Consider the following 27365-nt stretch of genomic DNA (forward strand, 5'->3'; position numbering starts at 1 on the left):
CAGCTTTCCTTTTCTCTCTAGAATATCTCTTGTGAGTGAGAACATATTCATCAGCTAAAACAGCAGCATCAGACAAATTATCTATTCTTCTCTCATCAAGATATAGGCTTACATCTTTATAAATACACCTCTTGAAGTCCTCCAGCAAAATCATCTGCTTAAATTTGTCAAAATCAGAATCCACATTCTTAGAATTTAACCACTGCTCTAACAGATCTTCTTTGATTTTTGCATACTCAACATGGGATTGCTTATCTTGCTTGTAAGTTGTCCTAAATTTTACTCTATAAGCTTCAGGAACAAGCTCATAGGCCTTAAGAATCAAGCTCTTAACTACATCATAATTATCAGATTGATCCTGAGGCAAAGATGCATAAGTTACTTGAGCTTTACCGGTGAGAACAGTTTGAAGGAGTACTGGCCAATACTCCTTAGGCCAATTAAAACCTGTAGCTACCCTCTCAAACAACTGAAAATACTTTGTTAAATCAGATTCATTAAAAGGAGGGACAAGTTTAACATTTTTAGCCACATCAAAATCATCAGAGCTAGATGATCCAGTTCCACCTTGTTTCATGCGATACTCATGGTCTGCCTGAATCCTAGCAATTTCAACTTGTGCCTCGGCCTCCTTAGCACGGGCCTCCTGCAGGGCTAGCTGTAACTTAGCTAATTCAATCTGCGTTTGCTCATTTGGAGGAGTTACATTGAACAAGCTTTCATTAATCATGGCAACAATCTGATCTTTAGACTGATGAGAGCGAACAACAAATCCCAATTGTTGAGCAACAATCTTAAGTTCATTCTTTGTTCTGTTTTCTATATCACACACTGTTTGCACATTTGACAAAAAATCTTTGGCTTCATCAAGTGTAGAAATAGTAGCCATCATGAATATATCACAGTCACAAAATATCAAACAATATCCTTATGATAATATCCTGAATATCCTGATATGAGGTAGCCAAATTTATGTTACGGAACAGAGAAAGATAACGTACACTTTAAGTGAGAATACTAAGAGTCACTACTGTCCCGTAAAGTTCCAGGTTCAAAACAAAAGAGTTAGGTAAAATTACAAGTTAAAGTTTAATGCTCAAACTAACAACAAAACATTCAGGACTCATAAGGATAAAGTAATGGCAAATAAACAGGTTAAATATATGGTTAACTGCAATAGCCTCTATTAACACGAAATTAGCAAGAGTAAATTTATCTAAGTCAGCCCTGATAAAATGAGATACCAGATAATACTCAGTGAATGCCAGATATATTATTACAGATACAAACTATTATCAAAAATAACTGATATAAAACCCTACAATAATCACAAAGACCTCGCTAGGCCTAAGAATTAACCCTATGCTACACAGTACAAGAAAAAAATGCAACAACAGTTATACTCAAATTACACACAGCTGCTAGATGTTTGGAGATTTCTTGAGCACTCACAATAATAATAACTGTACAGGGGAGGACAGAGATGTGAACAAAATGAGGAGCAGATCTAAGTGGCAATGATGCAGAGATTGAGCTCATTATATAGGGGCCAGCAGAGCCTGATACAACTTGTAAGAAGGACGCGCAAATGAAGCCATGGGGACAAAGAGCTGAAAATCCCGCACTGTATAACAGAGAGAACGACTTACTCTACTATAACGGTAGAAGGGGGGGACTGAGGCAGAACACGCTCGTGATCAAACATGCAGCAACTGTGCGTTAAAATTACACAAAGGATGATGAAATCATAGGCTATGTAACAATATATTTATATATATATATATATATATATATATATATATATATATATATATATATATATATGCACATGTAGCCACAGACATATTGCATATACAGGATAGGCACTTATGTATAAATATATGGGTATGTGTCCAGGCGTTCATACATATACATATGCAACATGCATATATATATATATATATATATATATATATATATATATATATATATATATATATTGACAGGGAGACATATATATACTGTACATATACACCCTTAGCAGATACATATACATAGTCACATACATAGGTGGATAGGGAAAAAAAATACGATATGCATTATAAAATTACCTCGAATCAAAATTCCAGCACTAGGACAGTACATGCACATGCACCTGATGTGTGCGCATGTGCGTGGACAACACACACACACACACACACACACACACACACACCTAAATGTCCGATCATTGTCTTAGTGCCAGAGCATTACAATGAAAGGAGGTCGGGGTGAAGGTTGAGAATGTCTTCGAGTACGTCAAGATGTGTGATGAAGTAGGTACACAAAGCAGAAAACATGAGTCCAGGGGGGTCTGAAGGGGACAATAACTGGGCAGTTAACGATATGTGATAATGCTTCATCCATTGGATTGTGACAAAGTTTACATGGCCTGTTGGCGGTCGGTCGTCCGGTGATTTCCCCTGGGCAGCGATACCCCAGGCAAATGTGGGCAACGGCCACATCACAGCGGGGAGTGTGGGTGGGGTGCTTGCCATAGGTGTCTCACGCCACGGTAGGTGTCATAGTGCTTGATGGTGACACTAGCGAGACGTTCAACATCGGTACACAGACTAGGGCCTCCCTGTACTCCTCGAGGAGGATTCTCTTAACAAATGTTGTGGACACAGGGAGGCGGATGGCAACTAGGGGTAGGTTACAGGCAGCTCGGGCCAAGCGATCTGCCTGGTCGAGGCGGATGTAACAAACATTGGCTGGGATCCAAATAAAAGAAACCCTGAGACCAAGAGCTTGAGCCTGATGAAGGCGAGAGTAGAGGGAGGCGAAGAGAGGGGAGGGGCGTCGAGGGGGTGGGGGGTTGTGAAGTAAGGCAAGGGCTGCTTGGGAATCGCTGATGATTAGACCTGGTAAGTGATGAGAGATAAGGAAGTCAAGGGCAGGGAATACAGCAGATGGTTCACACTGGGTACTGCTGGCCCAGTTGGGAAGGCGGTGGGAGGTGGAGAAGACGGGGGATGCAGAGTTAGTAAAGGTAATGCAAGCAGCTCCCGCCTGGCCGTTAGCGAGGACAGAACCGTGAGTAAAAAAGAAAAAAAAGAAGAAAAAAAAAATCGGTCTAATATTACGTCCGTTTACCCTTTAACATCTCGTTTTCTCTAATATCCCAGGCAGTCCGTTTTCCTAGAACAGACGAGAGCGAATGATGTATTTATCAATTATCTTAACCAATTTACAGAATAAACAAATTTTAACAGTTATGTTATCACAGATCGTTTAGTCTTTCGAATTTTGTCTCTTCTGAATTCACTTCAAGCTGAATGTGAGGTGTTTCAGGGTTATATGAGTGAGGACCAACTTATAATAACAAGGAATCTCATACACAACTTACTCTTCCGAGCACTGATAAATATAGGGCCCCGAGACATGCTGAGGAAGCAATAACCCGGCGTTAGTGAAGCCATGTTGGTCTTTGGTGTATCTCTGACATAACAGCGAATACAAGTGGCAAAACGAGTGTTACAGCCCTTAATGAAAAGTTGGGAATATTTATAAGCGATCAGGCAACATTTATGTATATGAAATGAAAGCGAAAACACATTAGATGTTATGGCTGAAAAATGCTAGAATTAAAAGTGACGTTAAGCAGCAGAAACGATGGTTAGATTTTAATGTGATCTGGTTTACAAAATTGCAGATAGAGGAAACAAACTTTATGTGAAAGCGACATTTTTGTCCCGGACTTTACCAGTATTAGCAACAAACTAAAATTATATAAGTTGCAGGTGACAAGAATGCAGGACTTGCACGGATTTTACTGCACCATAAATATTTCTACCTAAACAAGTGGACTGCAGGTATGTAATACTAAAGGTCGTAGGCTTAAACTAGGGTGACTGCAAGCTCCAAATTTTGATGGTCATTTTCAGAACCCCTGTAGTTATATGTTGTCTGGATCCACATCATAGGCTGTAATACAGTTAACATGTCGACCAAACACATTCCATCTTCGTCACGTACTTCAGGAATTGCCGTCATCAAGCACAAATGTACAGTGCTAGATTGGTGCTGGAACTTCAGGGCCCTAATAGGAAACCGCTAAAATTACTGAAATCCACTCACGTGGAACGTGAGCTTCATCTCCTTAATATGTGAGTTAGCTAAAGTCGCTGAAGTCTACGGAAGTGAAGCACCTTGTTTCCGAAAATCGGTAGTGAGTGACAGACGGACTGGGCCGCCCCTAGAGAAGCTCTCATACAGTATCAAAAACTTGGAAGACTGCATTACCCTTTGTGATTAAAGAATGAAGTGTATGTCTCGAAGCGCCGGATTCTATGTACCATAGGTGGCTTCGTAACACCTATTGCTTAGCGATACATTTTGTGCTTTATAACTTAACATTCTCAGATCTATACCGTATTTATGGCGACATAGCGTGCACTAGTAACATACAAGAGGACACTACAGTCAATGCGCCGGAAAATTAATCGTTATGAAAGAGGTGATACGAAATTTCAGTTTCCACTATGAATACGATCCTATCAGCCAATTACTAAGAGACAAGTTGGGAACCTCACAAACAGTGAACGATCTGAAATAAAAATGTTAGTTACTTTGGAAAAGAAGAGGGGGGGGGGGAAGTAACTGAAGCTTTCTTTATTAGCCGCATTTTCGTGCTGCCGATTTTACCGGTCTTCATCGGTCAAGCCCCAAGGTAGCCGCCGGAAAACTGTCACTTCCTCTTGGTTTGTGGAAGACTGGGTGGAAGAGCGATGATAAACACTGGGTGTACCATCACCACCATTCCCGCCACATACCAAAATGCTTCCCGATCAGGGTCGGCACACAGCACCACCTCGTATAATTTTTTGTCATAACGGATTAACAATGAAGGGTTACTTGAACTCTTATCTGCATTATTAATCGGATCTTCTTTATGTGAGGTATACTGATTTGCATTCTTCATATATCGTGTGTCTACCCAGGACCCAGCAACATTGAGTACAACACTTGCTTAGATATCAAGTACCTCATCACGATATATACATATATATATATATATATATATATATATATATATAGTGAACTTCCGATAATCCGGCATCCGATGGTTTGGGAAACCCGATGGTTCGGAAAATCCACCCAAGGGTCATTTTTAGCTTTTTTAGGGTAAAAAGTCAAGAATAATCGGGAAAAAATAGAAAAATATTGAAACATAGCCGAAAGCGGTGCACCGAACTATCCAATTCCGCACCTCAAATAGCTGATATTTGCACTACACTACAAAGGTAAGTAAAGAAAACTAAAATTTCTTAATTACTGAAATTTATTATTTTTGGGGGGTGTTTTAAACATTTTCAGGTACCCGTATGATAGTCCGGGAAAATCTGATAATCCGGAAGGTCCGTGGGTTATTGCATTCTGGATTAAAGGACTTTTACTATATATATATACAGTATATATATATATATATATATATATATATATATATATATATATATATACATTAAGGGAATAACACTATATGGTTCATGTTTCTCCATAGATGTCGACATTCATTATTTTATCCGTGTATAAGTATAGAATCATGTCGGCAGTCCCGTAGTACTATCATGTCTCCTTTTTAAAACATTTTTTTTTTTTTTTTTAATTTCGTCAATAATAATTATCAGCATCAACATAACTTGTTTTATAGTGGGGAGGCGGTGGCTGAATCGGTAGAGAGGCGGCCTGCAGTCCTAATGGACCCAGGATCGAATCCCGGCTGGGACAGGGAACAGTTTAAGGATTTGAATTTCCTAAAAAGCAGACTTTCCTGATCTACCAGATGACCCGCCGACATGTCGTAAAAGTACCCCCGCTAATACCAATACACCAGTCCTGTATGAGACAAGCCCTAGCATGTATTCAGTATGGACGGTGGGTGTTAGCGCCGAAATGGTGACATGTGGAGGTGTAGGAGGACTACTGGGCCTTGGGATAGGTGACTGCCCCTGAGAAATAGGCCCTGAGCCTTTGGTCAGAGTCGGACACTTAGGGAAAAAAAAAAAACTTACGTTGATAATAAACAACTCTTGCTCTGTTCGTCCGTCGTCTGGTATTGTTCATTTTATTTTGGTCACTGCGTGCATGACCGAGCGGCTCCACTGGTGCATGCTGGTAAAGGGTTGGCCTGCTCCCAGACTCTGCGGTTACGGTCAGTTAAAAACGACGATGTGAAAAACACTCGAGAAGCTACCGGTTGCTCCTGGTTGTGACTGCTCAAATGGTGGCACGAAAACACTACTTATGTTAATGTTCAGTTTCACAGTGCTCGTTGGACTACGCAGTTATCTCACAGTAAAGAGCAGTATTATGGACGATACATAACACTTTGTAACATCTATTCCTAAGCGATTTTTATGAACTTCTGTTATCGGCCTAATTTTCCACGGAAACATAAAGAGGATTAAAAAAAAAGTTGAATATACAAAATATATCTCCGTGGAATAGTTACTACGAAGTCTTCTACATCATGCCAACAGCCACACTGACAGTCGCATTTTTAGTTACCTTACGAGAGTTCCTAACACCTGTTCTCTGCCGACTTATTCTACACAGTAGTATTGTACCATTATCCTGTTGTATGATGTTGGTGCAATGTATGACTAAAATAAAAGGATAACTATAACCAACACCAGGATGAAAAGGCGTAATATGCAAAATCAAGGGTCGACAAAAAGATGTTGCAGAGTCACTATACAACTAAGAATACCGCACTTAATATTGTTTAGTCTTCTTCACTTTAGTCCACATTCGTGTGAGCTTAAAAGGCTTTCTAGTGCCTCGTTCTTAATTATTTCCTCTTGAATATTACACCTCAGTATTAACTTTCATTCTGCTGTGTTCTTTAATACCAACATAGATTCCATCTTCAGCATTACAGGCAAATATTACCGTGCCACATGCAGCACACACACACAGTGCATACCGCTGCCAGCGATTATACAACTCAGGTCAACCAAATTTAATTAACTCTTCCAAGGCCATGACTCACATATCCACAAAATTTTACTGAAATCCATGAATATATTTTTTAGGTATACTGCGGGCAGATACAAAAAAAAAAAAAAAAAAAAAAAAAAAGAACTGGGACTCAAATTCAGATCGCCACCAATATTAATAAACTCTTCCATGGCCCATGACCCACATATCCAAAAAATTTCATTGAAATCTATCTGTAGCTTTTTTTTTTTTTTTTTTTTTTTAGATATATGGACAAACAGATAAACAGGGGTGAATACATAACCGTCTCCCAACTTCTTTGGCGGAGGTAACAAACTAGCAAGAAATAGAAGCATGGGAACCTCGTTAAGTGACGGTAATACAGTCAGTTGTGTCATATTGTCAAGGGCACACTGTAACCCTCACCCCACCCCCTACACACACACACACACACACACACACACACACACACTCTGAGGGAGCAGTCTTGTGTCCTTGACTGGGCCACGTGCTGGTCGAGTGTCTTGCAGCTCTATTTTACGTTGTACAGGAGGCATTGTAGCATCTCTGTTGCGATTTATTTTGTATATTGCACCTTAACATTCCCGTGTGTTCTGCTCATATCATTTTGATACCGGCATTGTTCCATGAATAATGTACAAGGTACAGGAGTATACTATAGTGTAAGAATACTGAATAAATCGCTAAGGAAGAGGTGTTAAAAATCTTGAAGAAAAAAAAAAGTGCGGTGCCATATAACACTGGTGATACTGTTCTAAGACAAGGGGTGAGGATAGTGATGGCTTATTTATTTTTATAAAACTGTTTATAATTCTGTTGTTTACCAGTTTAAGACTTTTTTTCACATCTGTTTACTCGGTGATAATGATACTTGAGTTTACATCATCATAATTAGATGAAGAAATAGGAGGCTTCATATTAACCTGCTCAGTGCGAAGATGTCTGTCTGAGCTATTTTTCCTACATCCAAACAATTTATATTTAATATGTGAATGACCTGCAATGGTGCAAAGGCTGGTGAAGGCTGCATGTAACCCTTTCAGTTGGAAAACCGTTTTCTACGTTGAATAAAACCGTCTGGTGGCATTAAGAGTATATATTTTTGGTCCGATGGGGTTGAGGCATACTGACTACACCAGGGTCACTGATGGTGTTGTCTCAATATTCCCCAAGAATACGACACGTAACCATCCATGTAACTTCAAGGTCCCCATTTGTATTCCTGGGTAAATAGTGATTAGGGGGAAATAAATTCTGATGATTACACGATATACTTAACACAATCGTATTCTCGTAAGCCCAGGAGGATTACTATACCTTTTTTTAAACTAATCTGCCCTAAAATTGTCGTCCGTCTATCTTGAATGCGGGGTTGTGGCAATAGCTAGTCAACGCTAGAATATGATGCTAGCCACAAAGAAATGTTACGGAAAGGATGTATATCGCAGCATTATCCTTTTGAGCCACTGAACTGCGTGGAATAAGCTGCCAAAGGGCAAAAACCAGGGCCAAGTTAATATGAAGGCAGTATAGCAATTTTTCCTCTCCTGTATACTTATTCACTCATCAGATTAGTCGCGATTCTTATGTAATATATGCCAGTATTATAATGACTTAAATGGCATAGAAGAAATTAGTAAGGCTTAATTAGTTAACGATATGTATCCTAATGTTTGGTGTGTATTGTCATCACAGGAGACTTGGTAGCATCTCCTCTGTGCTTCTTTATTACTGTATACAGAATGAGTAGGGGATGAAGAGATAATTTGTACTCCTAGTGGCTCTGAAGATATACTCTCACCTCTTCCTTTGCGTATATTTTGCACTCCATTATTCTTTTTTTTTTTTTTTTTATGTATTGCTAAAAACTGTGCATACTTTGGAACAATATAGAGCATACACAGTAGAATGTTGAAGTGTAATGTGTAAAATAAATTGTTACAAAAGAGATAGTACGAAGTCTTCTATGTTATCCAGAATACGAGCCTTGATGCGGGAGTATGTAAGGATGGTTGGGAGTAGGAGACGCAGGCCGAAAACCAGATGGAGAGATGAGGCTTGAGAGTAAGGGTATGTAAGACGAGATGGAGAGATAAGGTGCCAGAGTATGTAAGGGAGGCTTTTGAGCAGAGAAGGAAGGGAGGCCGAAAACGAGATGGAGAGACAGATGCGAGAGTACCACATGTTCGGAAGGACTTTTCAGCAGAGAAGGGGAGGGAGACCGACAACGAGATGAAGTGATAAAATGTGAAAGAATTCAAGAGAGAGTGGTGATGCGTCAAGGGTTGTTACTGAGCAGGAAAGGAACACGCGGAAGTCCTGTTGTCGAAGTCATCCCACAAAGGATGCAGCATAAAGTATTAGATACCGGTATATAGATAGATAGATAGGTGGATAGACTGAGACAGGCAGACAGATAGATAGATAAATAGGCAGATAAACATACTGTGTAGGTAGAGAGGTGAACAACTTAGAGAGAGAGAAAGAGAGAGAGAGAGAGAGGCGCAACTTGTCGGATTTTGATCCAGATCCCCAACTGTACCACTGGGCGATCAGAGACAAGGGATGGGGGGAACAAGTGCGTCCAACAGTCTGACCGGCATGGGAAGCAGAACTAAGAATATGGACAGGTAAACGAGTTAAACCCTTCAGCCCGAGGTCGTCTTTTCTGGATTATTCTTTCTGCCACCAGAGGATCTTACTTGGCTTAGCAGAGGTTTTTCAACCCGAAGGATAAGATATATATAGCCTAGTTTAACCCTGGACTTTAGACGATCGTTCTTACTTTTCATAAAATCGTGAAGCGGTAGTCTGAGTATCTGTATTATAATGATTCGATTTCTTTATGTCTGTTTGTTATCGTAACACAACAAAAACGGCGCAACGTAGCGCAGTTTTTGTTAGAGCAAGAAACCGTTAAAAAGCTCTAACTTGAAGAATGAAACAATTTCCAGTCCAATCAGGCCAACGGTTCCCGAATTATGACTCATTACTGGCCTTTTGCTTGAAATTTAGTATTTGCATTTAGTGGAGGGGATGGACTCGTCCTTGGTCCCGCATTAAAAATACCAGCATGACAAAAGAGAGAGGAGTGACTTGCTTGTATTATCACTCTCTCGCCTCTCCTTTCTCCCTCCTTATACTCGAAAAAATGTATCCTGTCATGCTATAGTATAATTTAGTATAACAGCAAACACTGCTAGCATGTCTCTCTCTCTCACACACACACACACCCATACCACTTATTCCGTTCTCCTCTCTCTCTCTCTCTCTCTCTCTCTCTCTCTCTCTCTCTCTCTTATCAACGGGTGTCCCAACAGGATAAAAATAAACGAAAATTCCTCGCACGGACTCGCTGACGGCATGAGTAATTTCCTTTCGACTAAAAATAGGAACTGACTTGACACCGAGGAGTGGCCGCTGAAGCCGGCCTTTAAGCGAGTAATAATAAAAGAAAAAAGGATACACCATGGCACTGAAAAGGTTAACTCATACCCCTCTTGTCTGCATTCCTTAATGTATATGTAATCGCCTGAACGTAGCAAGAATAAAGGGAAAGTAAGACTTCATCGTACTGAGGCAGGGAACCCACACCACGTCAAACGCATATTATCACTTGTCCCTTGTCGATGGTCGCCTGCCTTTATTTCAACACTAAACTTTTATTTTTTCGCCATGTTAAATGGACATCATGTTTGATAGGCTTCTTTTATATGCTAAGTAACTAATTGGTAGCAAAACAACATTATCTAAGGAACTGTCGACAGGGACCACGCGAATGTATATTCGTGCTGTTTGGCAAGTGGCTCCATCTAGGTGTATTTTTGTTAAGTCCGGCATTGCTTACCTAGGTCAAACTTTTTTTTTTTTTTTTTTTTTAGTAAACTACATCAGCAGCATTCTGATCTACTCTCTCTCTCTCTCTCTCTCTCTCTCTCTTTCTCTCTCTCTCTGTCCTTAAAGGGTGTTTCGTCCATGTTTGCCCCACAGTTTCGTCCATGTTTCCCCCACATCGGTGTTGCCATCTCAAATTAACATAAAAATAATATTAATCACTTCACTCACAGTACACAATATGTATTTTATTACAGCGGCTACCAGACTGTTTTATTCAGCCTATGAGAACTCTTGAGTTTGGTAAGCCTCTCCGCAGCGGAATTATAATAGTCGGAAAGGTGAAAGATTATTATATTAAATGAGTTAACTGGCTGAACAGGATAACATCTCAGAAGTCACTCCCTATTTTTGCTATTAGGGGACATCTGATTATCCTTTTTGAATATATTAACAACGTAGACTGCTCAGTGGTGTGTGTGTATGTGTGTGTGTGTGTGTGTGTGTATGTGTGTGTGTGTGTGTGTGTGTGTGTGTGTGTGTGTGTGTGTGTGTGTGTGTGTGTGTGAGAGAGAGAGAGAGAGAGAGAGAGAGAGAGAGAGAGAGTTAATAATGTTACCCTATCCAACAATTTATATTAGTTCTACACAAGAAATATCAGTGTACCAAGAACTACTGGCACGCCATGCACGAGTTTTAACATCTGTAGTCCTAATACTTTTTCTTTTTTACTTCCACACAGTTGTTACTCAGTTTATTAGAGCGCCACTGCAGGAAAAAATATAACGGAGACTGAATCTGACTCTTCAAGATGAAAAAGTCACCCTGAGACTGATTATTCTTTAGGAATACAGTCAGTTACAAAGTAGAAATACACGTCATCGCAATGCAGGGATTAAGAATCACCCACGGTCGCGTTAGCAATGTACCATTGGCCACAATGAATGGGGTACACTTTTTTCCAAGGTTATGAAATATTGCGACTTACAGCAACCCTTACTAGGCCGTAGTCTTTATGGATGAAGCTCCCGACACTCCTTACAGGAGTTCGACCAGAGCAGCCATGGAAGACAGACATATTGACACTGCCTGCGACCCGATGAGGGGAGCAACCAGCCAGCCACAGTCGCCTGTAGCCCAGTAGATCCGGGGGACCGTGGTTTGGTTTAACGTACAGGCAGGGTACAGATTCATCAAACGCCAGGATACTGGCGTTGATGTTTCTGTGCACCGCCAGGCGATAGTTAAGCCAAACCCACGGCACCTCCAACGCTCCCTAGGTGATGGAGAGCTGGTGGAGTTTAGACTGTTTGGGACCCCTAAGGATCCTGAGGCCTGGGATCTTACTGGGCCAGGAGGTGAGGCCATGCAGGGTTCTGCCCATGCACGGCGACGTCTCACGGCCCAGGGACGTCAGGCTAGGGATCCTATGGTGGTACCGTTCTTAACTGGCGGTTTGGGTGGGGGCACGAACCTCTGTACAGTGTTGCCACGTTTTCCATACCCGCGATACCTCTCTCTCTCTCTCTCTCTCTCTCTCTCTCTCTCTCTCCCTCCTGGGGGGAGATGTGCGTCACCCTAAGGAATTTTGTTTCTTTCACATGTCTTATAAACTTGTGCATTCATTTCTTTATTTTGTTTTTTATTATATTATTGTTTTACATATGGCGCCAAATGACCTCGGTGTTGTGGCGCCTTGATTTGTTTTAATTGAATCATTCTCGCCCTCCTTCCTTCCCTCCCTTCATCTTTCCCTCAGCTTGACAATGCACTCAAGACTGCCCCTGGCCTGCCTTCTCTCTCTCTCTCTCTCTCTCTCTCTCTCCTGGGGGGAGATGTGCGTCACCCTTGGGAATTTTGTTTCTTTTATAAGTGACAAACTTGTGCTTTCATTTCTTTATTTTGTTTTTATTATATCTAATTATATTTAAAAATATTATTGTTGTACATATTGCGCCAGATGACATCACTATTGTGGCGCCATGATTTGTTTTCATTCAACCACTCTCTCCCTTCTTCGTTCCCTCCCTTCCTCCATCTCTCACTCAGCTGCACTCAACACTGCCCCTGGTCTGCCTTCCCCCCTCCCTCTCTCTCTCTCTCTCTCTCTCTCTCTCTCTCGTCTGTGGTATTTTAGGATACATTTTGGTTATTTTCTTTTACGTTATAATGTACATACTGTAAATCTGACTATTTCCACACCACCCAGGAGGTAAAAGTCTTGGCGTGTCTTTTTTTAAGAGGTGTCCCCAAACAGGCCTAGGATAGAGGAAGCTCTGGCCAGGTGGGACTGGGTGTGTGTGAGTGTTGCCGCTCATGAGGGTTTAATGTAATTTTTTTTTTTACTAAGAAATTTACATATTTTTACTTATATTCCTGCACATTATCTTATAATCATAATTGTGACATGATTACCAACCCCAGAAATACGGTAACAGCCAATAAAAGTGACTACTTTTTTTAAGCAACACTATAAAATATTTATGCCACGTTTCTGTATTGCCGTATAAATATTTTACGCATAATAAGTTTACTGTTCTTTCATATATTATAATACACACATTACCATTATACTCTTATGTGTTTATCTTAATGTGATGCCTATTACATATATCAGAGCCGTTCACATAGCGGCTATGGAACACGTGGCAACATTGTACAGAGGTTCGTGCCCCACCCAAACCGCCACTTAAGAATGGTACCACCATAGGAGTCCTGGACAGGTAAAGCTCGTCGTGGAGATGTCCATCGTGATGGCGAAGGCTTTTTGTGGGGGTGATAAGGGGGCTTTGCGTGTTCTTCTCCCTAAGATCCTCGAGGAGAACGGACTGCCCCGCCTTATCATCCCCGAGTGCTTTGTCCGTGATGTACACTCGGTTCCTCGCCAACGGGAGCGTCGGGCTCGGCAGCCACGACCTGCTGCCCCTTGCACCACCCCGAGGAAACAGCTTAGGCTGGAAGCTCCCCTCAACAGGCGGACTGCTACCATGGTTGCTGACCCGGCTACGGACGAGAATACGGCCCAGACCACCGCAGACGTCCACGACCCAGCATCGATTACAGAGGAGGGGCAGGACTCTTCAGACACTGCCTCAATGGCCGAGGATGCGTCGACCGGCTCCTCGGCCGAGGAGGTCAGTGGGTCTTCCCCTCCTCTGGTGGTGTAGGGCACCCCATCTCGACCTCCATTACTGACCTCAAGGATCGGCTAGACGTAGCCTCCTACCGACACCTCCTGGCCGTCAACGCCCACACCCGGTCATACCAGCTCGGAGCAACTACCTACTCCACCTTATACGATCTGCTCCGGGCTGCCGACCAGCGTGAGGAGATACGACCTGTGCTGATTGTCAGAGGGAAGGAGGTGCGTCTGGCCGACCTACGAGCATTCAACCACATGCTCCCTCCTCGATTGGTCCCCTAAATCGGCGTTTTTTTTGTGCGGTGGGGGAGTTGGATGGCGCTAGACATACACACGAGGCTGGCCTAGTACCCCACCATGAGGGTGATGGCCATTAACCCGTCACGTCCCGAGGTTTTCCGCACCTATGACATCCCCCAGTCCCGAGCCTTTTTGGAAAAAAATTTTTTTTTGCTAAAACTTCCGCTTAGGTCGAGAAACGAAGGAAAATCACAAAGAGAGTGGTTCCCGTGGTCTATAAGTGGTCCGTACAGGTGCGGTTCCCCCCCGCAGGTATGGTGTTCTGTAATGGGCTGGATATGTGTTTACGTTTTCTATGGTAAGGAATAATGGGAGAAACAACACACAACACCTCTATATTTATTGAATTTGAACTAATAAACAATAACAGTAACAATATAATGGATTTCAGACACATATATATGAAAAATAAGCATTGTACCATCGCGCGAGCATAGCGAGTTTGGTCCGAGTCATAACATGCTATATGCTGAGTGTCTGGTATGAGTCAACCTATCATTTTTTCTACTTGTATACTTCTGTTTCAATGACATTTTACCAATTACAACTGTTTGTAAGTGTTTTCAGATGTTTTCATTCATTATGATGACATGCAGCATAAGTATAGCGCACATCAGCTTAGTAAGCGCACTCGCTATGACTCATACTTCAACATACCAAATTGTTTTATCACTTTCCAGTTATTTTCCCCTTTACATAGAACCTTTCCTCCACCATTGTAAAGGTTTTCAATTATTTTAATTCATTACGAGGGCATTTAGCGATATGCTAGCGCATATTCACGTAGCAACCACGATCTCAAACACTCGTGTTTCATCACCTACTTTATTTATTCACTCCAATTATAATTTCCCACTTACATTACACACGTTTACACCCCTATACTGCACTGTACATACTTACTGCCATTATTTATTCAAGTGAGCGTGAGAATATCGCCTGAAAATACCCTCGCAAGGAATGTTTCGACAAACATAATACTCACACACTTATATACTAATTCACTCAAACACTTATATACTAATTATTCACTTTATCACTTGCTGACTTTTATTTTGACTAATACGTGCCTCATTCATTCAACTGAGCGTCAGGAAATCGCATCTCTATACACACGCTATGAATATTTGACTTAGAATAAATATCATCACTTACAATAATTTGAACTTATATTATACCCGTAAGAATTTCCCATAATAATAATTATATAATTACGGGCCGTATTTATTGCACTGAGCGACAGAATATCGCATCATAAAACCCTCGCTATGTAAGTTTCAACTTAGGGCAGATTTATATACTTACATACAATGTTTTCACTTATGTTCTACCCGTATGCACTTTATACTAATATTTGGAGATCAACATGACTGATAATTTCACTGAGCGTCTGTCTGTCGCATTTACCTCATAATTTCTGCGTCCTTTCGCATTCACAACATACTAAAATTGCATCAACGTGTGATATTCACTAGAACATGGGTGAATACAGAGACCCACGTCACACTGCACGCACTCATAGCGGGTGTCCTTCCTCTGTGTCGTGAGTCTCACCTGGGAATTACTGCACACGTGACACCTGCGTTGGGGCCTAGGTCTGTTTGGCCGGGGAGGGATAGGAGTGGGGAAATGGCGGCCGGATATTCTCTGGGGAGTTTGTGCAATAGGGGCAGTGCGGGTGCGATGTTGGGGCCTTTCAACAGCATACTTTGCAAAGATTTCTCTTGTGAGCTCCCTCACAAACCCTTCAAATGTTTCCTGAACTCCTGTGGTCATGGCGTGAAGGTGGTGGCAATTCAGAGCAGTGATATCTAGCAAGTGAAAGAACAGTTTTTTATACCACTTCATCGTGGTCCTGGCACACTCTACCGTCGATATCATGGAGTCTGACTGGTCCACGAGGCGCATGTTTATATTGTAATCCATAACACACTCAGGTTTCCAAACACGACGCCTGCTCTCGCTACGGTAATCTACTGAATCAGTACGGTGCATCAAGGGCCGGTGAACCGTGGACAAGAGGCTTACTTCTCTGGTGTGGTTCCACATTGTTGCAAGGATGTTGTTGGCTTTGAAGAAGACAACCTCATTCCTTGCAAGTTTCCGCCCTACCTTGGCCATGTGACGCCGGTTCACCTTTACAGTTCCACAGACTCCCGTTTCATGCATGTGAAGATAACGAGCGAGAAGAGGGCTAGTGTACCAATTGTCGAGGTAGAGAACGTGACCACGATGAAGGTAGTCTTCTATCATCGTCTTTACCACTGCTCCCGACAGTCCAATACTTCGATCTTCTATTATGTCTGTCTCTGCACCGGTGTACAAGACTATGTCTTGCACGTATCCAGTCCTACAGTCACACGTAACAAAGATCTTGAACCCAAAACGGTGCCTTTTGCTGGGTATATACTGTCTGAATGAAATATTGCCTCTCCACAACACGAGACTCTCGTCTATGACGAGGTCTCTATAGGGATAGAATGAGGAACGAAAGGTTTGCCTGAGGTGATCAAAGACCAACCTAATTTGCCTCATTTTATCAGTGTTGTTTGCATTTGCAGGGTCATGAGCATCATAGAAATGGAGGCGACTTAGAATTTGTTGTAACCGATTACGGCTCATCACTTGACCAAATATGGGGGTAAACATAACAGGGTCCCTAGCCCAGTAAGCAGGAATTCTATTCTTTCTTATAATACCCATCAAAAGGACCAGGGCAAAAATTAAGAACATTTCTGGAAGGGAGACAGGGTAATCATAGATCATAGAATGCCTACTCCTTGTTCGCAATCTTTCACTCTCTAGGCGCTGGGCGCTTGCAAACAGGTTTGTTTGGTATACAATCTGATCAACAAATGCCTCACTGAAAAACAGGTGGAAAAAATCCAACCTGGTGGAATTACGGTGAATTCCTGGTGCAATGCAGCCAGATCGCCCCTGCTCAGTGAAGGGGTGAATGAGGGGAGAAAAATCACTCCCATCCTCCCAATCCCACGACACAAATCCCTCGTCCCCATCATCCCCATCACCGCCTTCGTCTGGGTGGGGAGGAGATCCTGGTTGGGGAGGTGGGGGAGAAGGAGTGCGGAGGGCTTCCCCACTGTCACTCCTCTTCTCTCTGCCTTTACCCTTTCCCTTTCCCTTACCCTTACGGCCTTGAGGAACATTAGGGGGCTGTGGGGATGAAATAGGGGAATATTGGGGAGCAGAAGACGTGCTGGGGAGTGGTTCCTCCCCACCTTCCCCCTCCATTACAACACCACGTGCTTTCTCACGCACCCTAGCTCGACCACGTGTTAGGGGATATTGGGGAGCATAAGACGTGCTGGGGAGTGGTTCCTCCCCACCTTCCCCCTCCATTACAACACCACGTGCTCTCTCACGCAACCTGGCTCGACCACGTGTTAGGGGATATTGGGGAGCATAAGACGTGCTTTGGAATGGTTCCTCCCCACCTTCCCCCTCCCTCACAACCCCACGTGATAAGGAACGCACCCGCACAGCCCAAGTGATCCACTACGCCGCCTCACACTACGCAGGGAGAGCAATGACTCACTCACGTCACTCTCACTTTCCCTAATCCTCCCTGGACTTTCCCTTTCACTCCCCACTCCCTCCACTTGACTTCCTAGCTCCCCAAACAAAATGCTAGGCCCATACCTGCTCATACGACGTGGTGTGCACTCTGGGCCACGATGTGTAATCACCTCCCGTCCATACCACGTGGCAGCACGTCCCACGGCTCCGTCATCGTCCTCATCCTCGTCCTCGTCCTTGAATTCTGGTTCCAAATCACGCTGGGGATAGGGATAGGATGTTGCACGTGCCTTCTTTGCCTCCTGCCCCTCTCTAGCAGCACGGTAAGTCACGTACTGCCGCTTCCTGGGAGACGGAACTTCCTCGTCACTGCTGGTGGTTTCTTCCTCCTCTGGCTGCACATAATCCTTGTCCATATCCTCGTTGTCCAGTGGGGAATCACTGTCGCCGGTAAAGGTGTCCAGGGCGACTTGAATTTCGCTGTCTGAGAGACCTCTCTTAGCCATGTCTGAGCAGGACTGTGGCTACCAGGTGAGTGGACGAGTGGTGGGCTAGCGTGGGTCGCGCGGGGTTGCCGAGTGTCCCCGCCTGGTGGCAGGTAGGGGAAGGTCATGCGAGGGTACGTACCGCAAATCAAGCACGAATTTTGAAAATTGTCGAAATTATGCAAATTGCAATTGCACGACGTACCGGTACGTCGCCGGGACTGGCAAACGCAAATCGTTGCAACGTACCCATATGTCGACGGGACGGGGCGGGTTAAGCCCCAATAAAAAAAAAAAAAAACTCCTTAGGTGGACTTGTAACACAGGTGGTGATTGGCGTCTGCTTCTGCTGTATATTTTACCCACGGTATCATGAATATGCCTCCATTCCATCGTTTATAGTATGTGTGTCACCTAACACTGAATTACTGACTGCTAAATACCGAATGAATTCAACGGAAATTTTTATAGCAGGTGTACAAAACGCAACACTGAACAAAATAAGCGTTGGCACCTTCAGCACCTGTCTCATAAGCTCATGATCAGCAGCTCAAAGAATGAAACCTCGATCACAGTATAGCTGTTGAATTAATAATTACGTTAGTCCTTTCATGCAAGTTTAGCTGAAGATTTTGTAGGAAATGTTATGCAGCCATTAGGAAAACTAAATGAAATACATAAATTCCTTCCAGGACTGCTGAACACGTAAAGGGAAAGTAGGTCCACGAAAACCTCAACGAAATATCCTGATGTTGCATTATAGAATGTGTACATAGACGTCACACACACACACACACACACACACACACACACACACGCACACACCCACACCCACACACACACACACACACACACACACCCACACACACACACACACACACACGCACAGGCACACGCGCGCGCGCGTTCTTCTCCAGTTAATTCATAATAATCGTTTGATCAACGAATTTTAAATAAAACTTTATGTTAGCTGTAGGCATTAGTATATCCTTAAATAAATATTAAATTGTCATAAGTGAAGACACTTTGACCTGTAGATTTGTCGGTTGTGTATTATGCAATATTCTGTTGAATATGGAAGTCACATATTGCACAATATTATAACTTCTTTTATTGGTATGTTCGCAGTCCATCCCTTTGTCGCCTTTATTTTCCTGTTTTTTGTACTCCTACGTTCTAATATTCCTTTCGCTCTTCACTTTCTGCTCGGCACCACAAACCATTTATCCGCACTGCTTGCCTCTCATGATGCTTCAACTCTTCATAAGACGAGGGTATTGTTTATTAATTTTCTTGTACCCATTTGTATTAATTTTTAATTACTATATTTACACTATTTATCTAGCTGCAAGAGGAGGCGTTCTTAGCTTAGTGGTGGGAGTATCCCTGTCATCTATCGCTGATTATTTTTTAAAATCAGACTAACACCTGTGAACATGGATTATATTTCGTTGTGTGTGTGTGTATGTGAAACAAAGAATGACTGGTAGCTGCATTTTCAGCCAGTTCACACTTTTGAAATACCTTGATTTATGAAATAAACTAGAAATCCACATATTGTGTAGGGCCGCAAATGGTCATTATTTGGCACCATAATATCTTCTGTCCAGCACTTGTTGCGAATGTTGCCGTGCTCCCTGAGATGAGAAACTCCGTGTCCTCTTCAGGATACTGGGAGAAATACACCGTATAATTTGTGCTAAATATTTTGTATGCATGTATGACGCTAATTACATTATGTCCCCGCTTGTCCAGTCGTATCCTCATCCTTTCAGATGCCGTTTTCATCTATCTATCTGTCTATTGCCAGACACCTCAATCCCGTTTGGGGTGGCCACAAACAAATCGCCTCCAAGTCGCCCTGTCCCCCGCCATTTCACTGCCCTGCTCCCAACTCACACCCCCTTCTCTCATATACCTCTCCACCCCATCCCTCCATCTCATCCTCGGCCTCCCCCTCCCTCTTCCCCCCTCCACCTCACTCACATACACTCTCTTCGTCAGTCTTTCACCCTCCATCCTCTCCACATGGCCAAACCACCTCAGTGTGTTCCTCATAACGCTTCCTATCACATCCACATCAACACCACAACGCTCCTTTATATCCTCATTCGTCAGCCTGTCTCTCCACGTGACTCCACAGGCTCCTCTTAAATAACTCATTTCCACTGCTCTCACTCTTGACTTGTGTCCTTCCAACAATGTCCAAGCTTCACTTCCGTACGTTAGAGTTGGTATCACAATACTGTCATATAGCAACTTTTTCACTTCCATGCTCCCTTCCCTGTTTCTTATCACTGCTTTCAAAGAACCAGCAACCTTTCTTCCCTGCTGTACCCTTTCAAGCACTTCACCCTCCAAACCTCCATCCTTACTCATCACACTACCCAAGTACTTAAATGTACTCACATTTTCCAATTCCTCACCATCCAACCTCGCTGTACATTCACTAACTTCACCTCTCTCAAAGACCATCACTTTACTCTTCCCTACATTCACCTTTAGATTTCGTTTCTTACACACTCTTTCATACTCATCCACCAAGCCTTGTAGCTCCCCTTCGTCTTCACTCAACAACACAGTATCATCTGCAAACAACAGTACAGGGAGTTTCCAAACACTATCCTCTCTCACCAGGGCCACTCCAACATCCACTACCCTACCTTGTACCTCTTTTATTACCCCATCCATGTACAGATTGAACAACCACGGAGACATGACACATCCCTGTTTCAAACCAACTTTCAAAGAGAAAAATTCACTAAGTTCACCATCCACATGCACTGCAGCCTTCGCACCATCGTACATACTCTTCACAGCATTCAACAACTTCCCATCTACTCCATATATTCTTAACACTTTCCACAATCCTTGTCTATCCACCCTGTCATATGCTTTCTCCAAATCCATGAAAGCCGCATACAACTTCTTTCCCTTCTCTAGAAACTTTTCCACTAAAGATCTAAGAATGAATATCTGATCTACACAACCTCTTCCCTTCCTAAAGCCTCCCTGTTCTTCTCCATCAAATTTCTCTGTTCTTTCTCTAACTCTGTCTATAAGTATCCTACCATACACTTTTCCTATTATACTAAGAAGACAAATGCCCCTATGATTACCACACACTTCTTTTTCCCCTTTTCCTTTGTACAAGGGAATAATTATACCTGATTTCCAATCCTCCGGGACTCTACCTTCCTCCCAGGCCAATCTGCACATCTTCCACATCCATTCTACTACTATCTCTCCCCCATGCTTCAGCATTTCACCACACACTCCATCAATTCCTGGGGCTTTCCCGGATTTAACTTTCTTCATTGCTTCCACAACTTCTATCCTACTGATTTCTTCCTGTCTTCTCACCTCCCCCCTTCTCCCAGCCATGCCCCAGCCACTTATACTCGCATTACTTCCATCCTTTGCGTTCAACAATTCCTTAAAGTGTTCTCTCCATCTGCTCACTTTTTCTTCCGTCTCCACTAGTAATCTACCATTTTTATCTTTCACTCCCCTGCTAACTTCACTTCCACCCTGTCTTACTCTTTTCACCTCTCTCCAGAACATTTTCTTACAGTCCCTCCACTTTACACTCAAATTCCTTAGAAATTCCTCATCCACTCTCTTCTTACTCTCTCTTACTAATCTTTTCACCTCTTTCTTTCTACATATAACTCTCTCTTCCGCCTCTCAACTTCTTCCACGCCCCTATTTCTCATCCATTCATTGTATGCTTTCTTCTTTTGTGCCACAGCCTGTTTCACCTCTTCAGTCCACCACGCTGTTCCTTGCACCCCCCTCCGTCTTCTCTTCCTTCCACACACCACATCACATGCTGCACATGTTTCTTCTGTAAATATCTTACACACACCTTCCACGTCTCCCATCTGCTCCAATTCATATTTGCCCAATCGTTCCTCCACTTCTCTCTTATACTCTGCCTTTTTTGTCATCCTCTTGTAACCTTTCCACTCTCCTTGCAACTACTCCCTCCTCTCGTCTTTCCCTTCTTCTATTCCTCCATCTTACTTGCATTCTAATTCTGGCCACCACCAAGTAGTGGTCAGAAAGTCCACTCCCCCAACCTCTATACACTCTTGCATCCTTTACACATATTCGCATCCTTTCATCCACACACACATAATCAAACATTGCCTTCCTTTCATTCAGTTCACCACCCACCCATCTCATCACTTGCTATGTATACCTGTAGATCATTTTATGCCTGAAGAGGGTATTGGCTATCACCAACCCCCTCCCAGCACAAATGTCCACTAACGCACTCCCATTCTCATCTATCTCAGCAGGCACACCCCACTCACCAACTATTCCATCCACCTTCACATTCCCAACTTTACCATTCATATCACCAATCAAAAACACTCTCTCATTCCTTCCAAACTTTTCCATGCACACCTCTACATTTGTCCAGAACTCTTCTCTCACTTTTCTAGCACGATCTTGCGTTGGTGCATACACACACACAAACGCCCACATTTGTATTCCAACTTTCAGCTTTACCCACACAATCCTTGACCCAACTGATCCATACTGTCTTATGCTCCTCTTCCATCTTTTACTCACAACTATACATACTCCTTCCTTTGCCCTCTCATTCTCACCTACTCCTGCACATATACCCCATCCATACTTCCATTCTCTCACACTTTGTCCTCTTCATTTTGTTTCAGTTATTCCACATACATCCACTTTCGCACCCTCAAGCACCTGGACAATCTCTCTCTCTTTCACCTCATCATTCGCTCCCCTTACATTCCAAGTTCCAATTACCATGTCCTTTGTCCGGTCCTTGGTCGTCATCGTTTGGTCAGTCCTTGTCCGAGGCTTATTGTTTGTTATTTTAGTTAGTTGTTTTCCGGGGAGGGGCACTAACCCTCCGCCAACCCTTTTAGTCGCCTTTTACGACAAGCAGGGATACTGGGGGAGTATTCTTGAAAAAAAACCCTACCCCCAGGGGGCAGCAGGAAACTTTTTGCATTGATTCGCAGGAAGCTCCGATTAATTGATCCCAATACATTTATTGGTTGCCTTTTATATTGCATTATATCAAAATATCTGCCGCATAAAATTATTGACCTCTGCTCTCCTCATGAATCATCATGTAAAATTAATGGATGCTCTGGTACACTGTGTCATCAACCGAGATGTGATTAGCCTGGTGCTGGGGGGTCGCCTCACAAAGTCACAACTCCAGCTTACCATGGCACAGCAACACCACACAAAAAGCCCTCCATGGGTCCTCACGACAAGCTAGCATTGCGGGGAATGGTAGTAAGCCTGAGGGAAACTGGCATGTCACCTACGCAAATTGCAGTTGAATTTGGAATTATTTGCAGTACGGATTACCACTGGCTATGAAGGTGGGAGGAAGAAGGTAACCTCAAAAAGATTAACAAAGACCTGGAGTCGCTCGGAAACAACTGCTGGGAACAATCAGAGAAAACGAGCAGTCATAAACAATTACTCTTTCCCAAACGCTGTGGCAGAAAGAAATGAACTAAATCTTCAAGTGTCGTCAAAGACTGCGAGAAGAATGCCAAAAAGCCGAAGTTTACCAAGCGACATCGCCAACTTCGTCTTCGGTTCGGACAGGAACACGCAAACACAAGACCTGATTCCTGGCAGACAGTCACATTCTCCAACGAGATATCCTTATCGTCTACACTGAATGCGAGACTGCACCGCTGGAAAAGGAACGTACAAAGTAATTAGTTAAAAATTAAGTTATTGATCTTTCAGAATATTTGCAAGATAACTAACCTATTCTGTCAGCATATTCACTGTTATGGCCTGCTATGTCAGCCTTTTCAGAGTAATTATTGACATGTTATGTCAACACAATGTTATCGAAATACAGGTTAACACGTACGTAGTATTCTTGACTTTCACAGCATTATTGACCCATTGTCATCACATTCACAATACTGACCTGTTATATCAAGATTCACAGTATTACTGACCTGTTATATCAACACATTCACAGCATGAATGACTATCTCAACATACTTAGTATTATTGACCTGTTTTGTCAACACATTCACACCATTTATTGACTGTCTCAACATACGAAGCATTAATGCCCTGTTATGTCAACACATTCATAATATTATTGACTATCTCAGTACCGGGTATACTTAGTGTTACTGACCTGTTATATCAGCAAATTTACAACATTACTGATTATCTCAACATTGTTGACCTGATATATATCAACACATCCACTTTATTGTTGACCTGTTGATGCAAATACATTCACCTATCATTATACAAACTATTCATCTATAAATTCAAACACTTTGTACCTAGAATGGGTAACGAACAGAAATGTTCCCCCATTTCACCCACTTCACTTGTCAGGGTGCCTCCCATCCAACTCACACTATTGTTATTCAAATACCTTTTCTTGGGCCTTCCTCTTTCCCGGCCCCCCCATCCTCCACTCTTCTCCCTTCTCACTCACACACTTAGTCAGTCTCGTCTCTCTCCAGTTTCGTTACATGGCCAAAGCATCCCCAAAGCATCCCCTTACGCTTTAACACGTTCAACACATCCAGTGTAAATACCACACATCTCTCTCTCTCTCTCTCCCCCCCCCCACACACACATGAATCACAGGATAAGCAAATGCCAACCTACCTATTCATGACTTGTCTTTCCAGTGCAAACAAAGAACAATATTTCATATCCTACAGGTATGCCAGACAAAACAGATATGAAGACGCGAGAAGTGGCCATGTTACATGTAACGTGTGGGGTTGATTTGGCTGTATGGTGTTGGAGAGGTGACTAAGATCGAGGGAAGATTCACCATGGACCAGTACTTGAAGATATTGGAGGAAGTAATGCTACCCACTGTGCTTGCTTCTGCACTCCCTTTTCCTGGGAGAGTAATATTCATGCTGGACAACTGCCCAGTTCATACCGGAAGAACTGTAAAAAGGTGATTTGAGGAACAGCCAGACATACAACTACTTGATTACCCCAGCGACAGTTGTGATCTCAACACCAGTGAATATATCTGGGCAAACATCGTCAATGTGTGGGTGCCTGCGCAGGACAGGACATCATGGAAATTAAAGAATCACCTACTGAACGAGTGGGAAATGCTGGAAAGGAAGTCACAACTTGTAGCCTATACAACAACGGTTGTCTTCTTATCACAGCGACTACGGAGCGTCATCCAGAAACAGGATGGGTGGACACGGTACTAGGCAACACGCTGAGGAATATTATTGTTCCCTGTCAGGACCAGTGTTCAAGTGTCACTAAGAATACATTCTTCCTCCTTATTTGGAAGTGACAAATAGTAGGGTGAGAGATGAGTTCCCTTGGGTAATGGCCTACCCAGTATCTCACATGCCATATCTTTTCCTTTAGATGCGGCACACAGGCATGTTGGTGTGTATACTATATATATATATATATATATATATATATATATATATATATATATATCCCATTGGAGCCCAGTGTCCGGAATATTGGACAGAACTGGGATTTCTCAAGTCTTTACAAAGTAGGGAACCCCCGGGTAGGGACCTATGAGCTTCACGACTATGAGCCAATAGACGGAGGGCAGTACGCTTAGTACCCACCCAGTGCCATGCCTCCAGCACCCCTGGGATCCAATGGGATATACAGTGCTGGGCAAGTGTGCAAACACTTGCGCAAAGCGCAATTGCGCACCCTTGCACTCCGGTGATATTGTTTGCGCATTGCGCACCGCACGAGACCATGCACAATTTTGCGCTTGCGCACATGAAAAGGCAGGTGCGCAAGTGCAAACTTAGTTGCGCTTGCACAACTAAATCTGCGCTTGCGCACCTACCTTGCGCACCTGCCCTGTGGATTGCACACTGAGCAGTCCAAGGGACAAGTGGTCTTCCAAGGGACACGTGGTCTTGGGAGCTTCCTGCATGGCTGGACAATGGATGGGGGAGGCTGGGGCGGGTCATGAGGGAGGGTTGGTGGGGGGAGGCGGGAGGGAAGGGGGTAGTAGCATTTCTTAATGTTTCAACAGAGATAATGTATTTTTAATATTTTTAAAATCATTATTATTAGTAAATAATAATAAATATACATTATTTATTAAGATTACCATATGCAATTCCTTACAAAAACCATTAAAACATATTATTCAAATCAAATATCCACAGCCTAATAATTTATTAGGCTGTGGATATTTTATCTAAATACCCTGTTTTCATGATTTTTTATTTTTTGTAAGGAATTACATATGCTATTGTATAACTATATTGAATTATTAAATAAATTGTCTTGCGAAAATGCATATAAAAGTAAAACTGGCAACATCACAGCCTTTGTTTCCCTGTTCCGCTCCGCACTTCGTTCACTGTGTTAGAACTTCACGAGTTAACAAGTAACGACGCCTTGCTCCAGCCCTACCTCCTTAGTTACTTAGTGTGCAAAGTGAATCATTTTATTTAATATTTTCATATTTCACAGTAAATAATTTGATTTCAATTTGTTAGTCGTGGATGTCCTCAGTACCAGGCGTACCGGCTGTACTGCCCAGTTTTGACAGCCAGATAGAGAGTGTGAAATGATCGAGAGAGTGGTGGCAGAAAATACTATTAGTCCCAGCCCCGTCGACAGCCATGACGAAGGCCATGACTCAAGAGATGAATCATCAGAAGCTGAAGATCTCGCCAACCCCCGGCCCCACCTGGATGCTTTTTATGGTCCTGTGTTGACAAAGAGGAGAGTCACTGAAAGGGGCAGGGTGGTATTTAAGGGGCAAATTAAGTGTAAGCTGTGCCACGGGGAAGTCTCGTACAATACCCTCAGCACCTACACCCTCAAGAGCCACTACAACTACTACAGTGTTATGCGTTGATGACTTAGTAAGGATGGAAGTTTAGAGGTTGAAGTGCTTGAAAGGGTACAACAAGCAAGAAAGGTTGCTGGTTCCCTGAAAGCTGTGACAAGAAACAGGTAAGTGAAAAAGTTACTACATGAGAGTAAGGTGAGATACCAACTCTAATGTATGGAAGTGAAGCTTGTTGGAGGGACAGAAGTCAAGAGTGAGAGCTGAGGAAACAAATGAA

At 42.9% G+C, this 27365-nt stretch overlaps 1 protein-coding gene across 1 annotated transcript in view; it reads left to right on the forward strand.

Moving 5' to 3' along the window:
- Positions 1–3722: 3722 nt before the first annotated feature.
- The window catches only part of LOC145394740 (alkaline phosphatase-like), a 315874-nt gene continuing 292231 nt past the window's right edge, over positions 3723–27365 (forward strand). Inside the window, exon 1 of the mRNA XM_080268520.1 lies at positions 3723–3833. The gene's annotated coding sequence lies outside the window, so the exon portion shown is untranslated. The remainder of the gene's footprint in view (positions 3834–27365) is intronic.

Source organism: Coenobita brevimanus, chromosome 28 (genome assembly GCF_032717465.1).
Source record: "Coenobita brevimanus isolate Jiangsu-jjx chromosome 28, ASM3271746v2, whole genome shotgun sequence".
In the NCBI taxonomy this organism is placed as follows: domain Eukaryota; kingdom Metazoa; phylum Arthropoda; class Malacostraca; order Decapoda; family Coenobitidae; genus Coenobita; species Coenobita brevimanus.